This window comes from Triticum urartu, unplaced genomic scaffold, assembly GCF_056163025.1.
Source record: "Triticum urartu cultivar PI428250 unplaced genomic scaffold, HENAU_Tu73 scaffold811, whole genome shotgun sequence".
Classification (NCBI taxonomy): Eukaryota; Viridiplantae; Streptophyta; class Magnoliopsida; order Poales; family Poaceae; genus Triticum; species Triticum urartu.
Window position 1 is genome coordinate 1 of NW_028261003.1, and position 7,108 is coordinate 7,108.

Below are 7,108 nucleotides of genomic sequence, written 5' to 3' on the forward strand. Positions count from 1 at the left end.
TATCTTGCCTAGGCAAAATTTTGGAAATGATCCCTTTATTCCCATGTCTTCCGGCTACTTTATCCCCAACTTTGATTTCACGTTTCTGTAAAATATATACACGAACCATTATGTCGAGCGGGTCCCTTTGGATCCATTTCACATCGATAACGCGCCCTCTTCCACCTATAGGTAATTTCAGAGAAGTTTCTTTTGAAGTGGAAACCTCAAGGCCAAATATGGCCCGTAATAATCCAGCTTCCGCGATATAAGATGATTCGCTCGCTATCTGAGGCGTTAATTTACCTACTAAAATATCACCAGTTTCTACCCAGGATCCCAACCTAACAACTCCATTTCTGTCCAAATTGCGGAGTAAATGTTCTTCTAGATGTGGTATTTCTTTAGTGATTTTTTCAGCGGAGCCCTGGCTTGTCGTATCCGTCTGAATTTCATATTTCCGGATGTGAAAAGAGGTATAAATATCTTCATATACCAAACGTTCGCTAATTAGTACTGCGTCTTCAAAATTGTAACCTTCCCATGGCATATAAGCTACTAATACGTTTTTTCCTAAAGCAAGTTCGCCCCCAATTGTAGCAGCTCCTTCTGCTAAAATTTGTCCTTTTTTAATGGATTTACCCCGTGGAACCCGGGGTTTTTGGTGCATACAAGTATTTTTGTTAGAGCGACGGTGGTTAACTAAAGGAATACTTATAGTCTTCCCACTACTTGATAAAAGTATCTTATGACTATCAGTAGAAATGATCTTTCCCTCGCGTTCGGCTATAATGGAAACCCTCGAATCTAGAGCTGTTTGGCGTTCCAATCCAGTTCCAACAATGCATTTCTCGGACCGAGAAAGCGGAACTGCTTGGCGCTGCATATTAGAACTCATTAAAGCCCGATTCGCATCATTGTGCTCAATAAAAGGAATGAGAGAACCCCCAATAGAAAAATATTGGAAAGGAAAAATACTTCTAACATGAATCTGTTCCCATGCAATAGTCAAGAATTCTTGACGGTATCTAGCCGGAACAACCTGTTCTTCCTGAATACCTTGATTCAAGGACAAAGAATTTCCTGCTGCTATCATATAATATTCATCTCTATTTGGTGATAGATAAACCACCTGTCTCTCTTTTTTTTCTTTTGCTTTCTCAGCAGATATTTCATAAAACGGACTCTCTATGGATCCCCACAAGTGATCAATTCTCGCATGAATTGTTAAGGATCCAGTAAGTCCAACATTGATTCCTTCAGACGTGTCAATTGGACAAATACGCCCATAGTGACTCGGATGAATATCTCGGCTCCGAAAACTTGCGGTTCTCCCCGTCAACCCTCCAGGACCTAAACAACTCACTTTTCGCCCATGAACAGTTTGTGTCAATGGATTCGTTTGATCAAAAACTTGAGATAACGGGTATGTGCCAAAAAAGGTCTCATAAGTAGTTATTAATAAAATTGAAGTTGAAGTTGGAGTTACCAAAGTTTGGGGAGTCGGTTTCGATTGACGTATGAATACTCTACGAATAGTTTTTTGAACTGCATGTTGTAAACGACCAAGAGCCAATCCGAATTGATCTTGTAACAGATCCGCAACCGAACGAATACGTTTATTTTTCAAGTGATTCATATCGTCATCGTCAAGTATACCCGTTCCAAATTTCATTCCAATCAAATGATCCGTAGCGGCCAATACATCTCGTGGTAACAAGAATGTATTGTTCTGAGGAATATCAAGATTAAGTCTCCGATTCATATTTCGTCGACCAATCCTTCCTAATTCACATTTTTGTTGAAAAAATTTCTTTTGTAATTCCTCGCATAAGGACTCCGAAAATACCAGGTCCCCACCTACACAAGCAAATTGTTGATAAAACTCCAAAATAGCTTTTTCTTTTGACTCAATCCTCTTCTTCTCTTTAGCATTCGGGAAAGACAAGAAAATTTCAGGGTAGGAAACATTATCCAGAATTTCTCTTAGATTCGAACCCATAGCTGATGATAGAACTAGAATAGATATCTTTTGTTTTCTACTCACGCGAGCCCATATCCTTTCTTTTTTATCAATTGCTAATTCCGATCTCCCCCCCCAATCTGATATTATAGTGCCAGTGTAGATAGAAATTCCCTTATGATCTAATTCCGAGCGGTAGTAAATACCAGGACTTAGCAATATTTGATTGATCACAATTCGGTATATTCCATTTATAATAAAGGTTCCTAAGGAATTCATTATAGGAATGTTTCCGATAGAAATGGTTTGCTTTTGCACATCGAAACCAAAAATTAATCTCGCAGATACATATAATTCGGAAGAATAGGTGAGTGATTCATACACAGCATCTCTTTCTTTTATCGAGGGTTCTAGCAGTTGATATCCTTTCGCAAATAATTGAAATGCAATTTCGTGATCTGGATCTTTAATTGTTGGAAACTTGTCAAGTTCTTCTGCCAAGGCTTGATTAATGAACCTACAAAATCCCTCGAATTGGATCTGACTAAATCCGGGTATTGTGGACATTCCCTCGTTTCCATTCCGGAGCATCTTAATCTTAAGTTTCCTGTTTATCAAAGAAAAATTCCATTATCAGCTCACTCTTCATCAATCCCTATGGATCGATCTAGCAATCATGGAATCTATATTCTGTTTACTGAATCACATGAAATTCTAGGGAACTCCACATACGTATTTCATATATGTATTTCATACATATGAATAGAGACCATTTGGACGAAAGTTCGAGTTTGCCAGGGGTACAAATGAAATGAAAATGAATTGATAAAACATTCCTACAAAAAAAATTCTGCCACTTATACTTTATGTTATGATATTCTAATCAGATTGGATGGCAAAGATTTCTCATTTTATCTCCTTTCTATGAATGTAATAAAGCCGTAATATAATATACTAGAAAGTTTGACTTTACTTCGATTTAGAATAGCGTGCTTACTTTAATTTCTCAAAATAATTTGAGGGTTCTTTTTTATTTCGGATCGGAGTAGTATAATTGCTAGAAAATTCAGTATTTCATTGTGGAATTCTAAAATAAAGTAAGTCCCTTTTTTAAGTACATGCCAATCTAGTTATCCACCTCTCCCCATATCCATGCTTTTCTTTTATCGTAATTTCACTTGGGTACGCCAAGATAGTCAGGTTATACTCTATATCAGAGCAAATTTCCTTTTTTTATTCAAGATATTTAATTTAATACTTTGAAAAATTAAAGCATGATTCCCCATAGAGATATGTACATAAAGGGGATCTTTGGATAATAATGCTGTTCGGACCTAAAGTTTACCTATACACGGATTAAGCATAAAGCCATAATATTTTATTATGCCATTGAAGGGGGGGGAGATAATACCGATTTAAGAGTAGTTCACTACTGCAATAAAAAAAAGAGAATTCTAGTTAACGGTTCCAATTTATTCTGAATTTTGCAGCCTGTGAATAGAAATCCACTTTTTCTTCTTTTTCATCTCAATAGAAAGAAATGGGAAGTTTTATTGTGTTAACAATGTATGTTTTAAGATAGAATCTATCGAGGAGAATAATAGAAACTGGATCAAAAAAAGCAGGAATAGATTTTTTGAAAAAGATTGGAAAAAAGTAAGTAGAATTATATTCAAAATAAAAGGGGCTTTTCGTAAGAAAACGTGGATGAATACTTGCTGTTTTCTAGATTTTTGATCGGATTTTTTGGCGGCATGGCCAAGCGGTAAGGCAGGGGACTGCAAATCCTTTATCCCCAGTTCAAATCTGGGTGCCGCCTGATCAATAAAATACTTAGGTTTTTTTTATAGTGCTGATCGAATTCGATAAATTTTTACTTCGCATAAGTTCGGGCAAGAGAGTAACTGGGCCTGCCGATACTGGGTTTAGAGAAACCATACCATAGTTCTATCCTCAAACTAGGGTTAGGGTTTGTTTTGACGGTAGTGGCCAAAATGGTTATCAATAGGGGTGAGGTAGTGTTTCCTTATTCTTTTATTATATGAATTTGAATTGGTTCTTAATTGAGATTCGATTTGATAATTTTAAAATACGAGGATAAGATGTCAGAAATCTTGGTATCCAAAGAAAGGTCCCTAAGGGGCATTCTTTTTTTTTTTCAATCTAAGATTCAAGAAGGGACTCCACGAAAGAATATCAAGACTTACTAATTATTATACATTTTTTTATCGTACATCTTATGTTACCTACATACACTAAAGTAAGGACTACTTAATTCTAACGAGAATCAGATTAAATAGGTCGATCAAAAATCAATTTAGGAGTTGTATTATGGATAAAATCTCTTCATTCTTTCATAGAATGATACAAAGCAAGGCTGCAGGGTTTAGGTCAAAAATAAACATTAGGTAAGGTAGGTATCCAATAAATATTTATCTATCGATAATTTTATGGTATATTCGGGCGTCCTTTGCTTAAAAAAAAAAAAAAGAGTAACAAAAGGAATAAAAAATCTTCCTATTCCCGCTTCTTCTATTCAGGACATCATTCCCGTACTCTTTCTTTTTTAAGGAAAAAAGGGCTATAGTATCTCGTATTTTTAATGCTCTCTAATTCTACCAGAATTCCTATAAGAATTTGTTAGGAGTAAATTCCTTGAACTGATTGATCCATGGCCTTAGGGCGGAATCCCTTTTTGACTCTGTACCCTTGATTCCACTATGATTATTGATCAATAGTAGAATAATCCCTTCATAGAAATAGGAGACATAATTTAGATGGATATAGTAAGTCTCGCTTGGGCTGCTTTAATGGTAGTCTTTACATTTTCTCTTTCACTAGTAGTATGGGGAAGGAGTGGACTCTAGGGATACTACTAATTGATTAAGTAATCAAATTGTTGTATCAATTCTTTTCTTTAATGGATCATTTTGCATTAATCATTTTGTCAAACGTTATTCTTTAATCTTTTTCTTTAGTTTTGTTTCACTCCTGTAAGAAACTCTTGTATTGTAAGTTGTAATGTAAGAAAGAGCCATTATACCAATTCAGAATTTCTACTAGAAATGACGAATGGTTAAAAAAAGTTCTATACATAAGAAAATTAGACTTTCTTCCACGGAACTATTCACGGCATATCACACATTTTCCATTTCCTTTTACTTTTTACTATAGTCTATTCTTCATATTATTTTTCTTTCCTTCCATGGATTCTTTGGTCAAGAATTGTCTTAGATTTTTTTATTTTGACCTGATTGAAATTAAGTGGATGCAATGAAAAAAGAAATTGAATTAGACTACTTAACTATTTCAATCTACTAATCTATTCTATGTAGATTCAAAGATAATATAATAGAAAGAATCTAAAGTGTCGTAGAAAAAACTATATGTAGTTCTTTCTACCACACTTTAAGATTCCAACCAGATCCTTTCATTTAAGACTTGGATTTTTTTTATTTAATCCCTTTTTAATTTCTTCAATGATTAATTGGAATTCCAATTAATTATTTTGGCTGACTGTTTTTACATAAATAATAAGTAAAAAAGAAGTAGGAACTAGAATGAACAGTGCAGTAGCAATAAATGCGAGAATATTGACTTCCATAACCTCTTTATTTTTTATTTTCACAATAACTCGGGATGTAATCCCATGGAGAGGAAAAAGGGGTATCTTGTAAATTCAAGGGTAGGGCTTGCATTCTGATAATACTGAATCAATTCAATATTATGAATATCGGATCTATCAAATCAATTCATGGATGAGAGTTATATTTCACGGATGAGAGTTATATAGTATAACATAGGAAGATCCTCTATCCACACTAAGACCAAAATGGGTTTTTTGATTGGATTAGGAATTCCCTCTTTTTTAATCCTTTTCTACTTTTTCTTTTCTATATCTCTAACCCACGAGCTTTCTTAATCTTATACTTTCTTAATCTTATACAATTTCCCTTCCTTTTTCTTATAGTTATACATACAATTATGTATGTATTATATGACCAACTTTCACTTTCTATGGGTCACATAGACATCCAAATAAGCAGTAGAAGTGAGATGGGGAAAAGAGGTCTGAAATAAAAAGGGAATACGATTTATGTATGGATTCCGGTAAAATACCGGTACTCTATTCCATAAGAGTGGAATAGGAAATTAAGATGAGGATGGTATCATCATAAAGAAAGATAGAGTAATATAATATCCTAAATTCTACTAATCCACATATCGTATGTGTGTCTTTCTTTATCGATTGGGAGTAGTGAAAAAAAAATTCCTATATGCCCTCCCTCCCTCTTTAATGAGAGATGCAAAATAAAAAAGTGAAGTAAGGGTGCCCTGTGGGTATTTGATCTTGCTCCCTGCCCCTTTTTTTCATGGAAAAAGGAAATATCAATTTCTCCATTCATTGAACCCTAGTTCGGGACTGACGGGGCTCGAACCCGCAGCTTCCGCCTTGACAGGGCGGTGCTCTGACCAATTGAACTACAATCCCCGCGGGGTGTATGGCATACCCATTCTTAAATAGAACCATAAGAAGATTCGATTCGTCTTTCGTACTCTAAGAAATAGACGAATCATATACTACATACCCACATATTATATTATACGTGGGTATAGTGAGAGTGACATAACTAGTATGTCGTGATTTTTTATCACTAAAAATGGATAATAATCCAGCCTTCAATAAGAAAAACTCTTTTGTTTGTAAGAAAGGAATGAGAGAGATATGGATTAGAAAAAAAAATTTCCCTTTTTTCTTTATCTTTTATTTCTATAGATCAGACATTTTATTTTATGGAAGAAAAACAAAAGGATTTAGTTCATACTCACGAAGCCCTAGATTTTTGGTTTGGGCCGAGCTGGATTTGAACCAGCGTAGACATTGTCAACGAATTTACAGTCCGTCCCCATTAACCACTCGGGCATCGACCCAGGAAGAATTTATTCTAGGGTTTTTGCTAATCTATGATTAACCTCCTTTCATAATACTCCCTACCCCCAGGGGAAGTCGAATCCCCGCTGCCTCCTTGAAAGAGAGATGTCCTGAACCACTAGACGATAGGGGCATCACTAGACGATAGGGCCATATACAACCGCTCGTGATTATACTATAATCATAGTATGAGCAGTTTTTTGGAATTGTCAATATACTCGAAAAGTATAAAT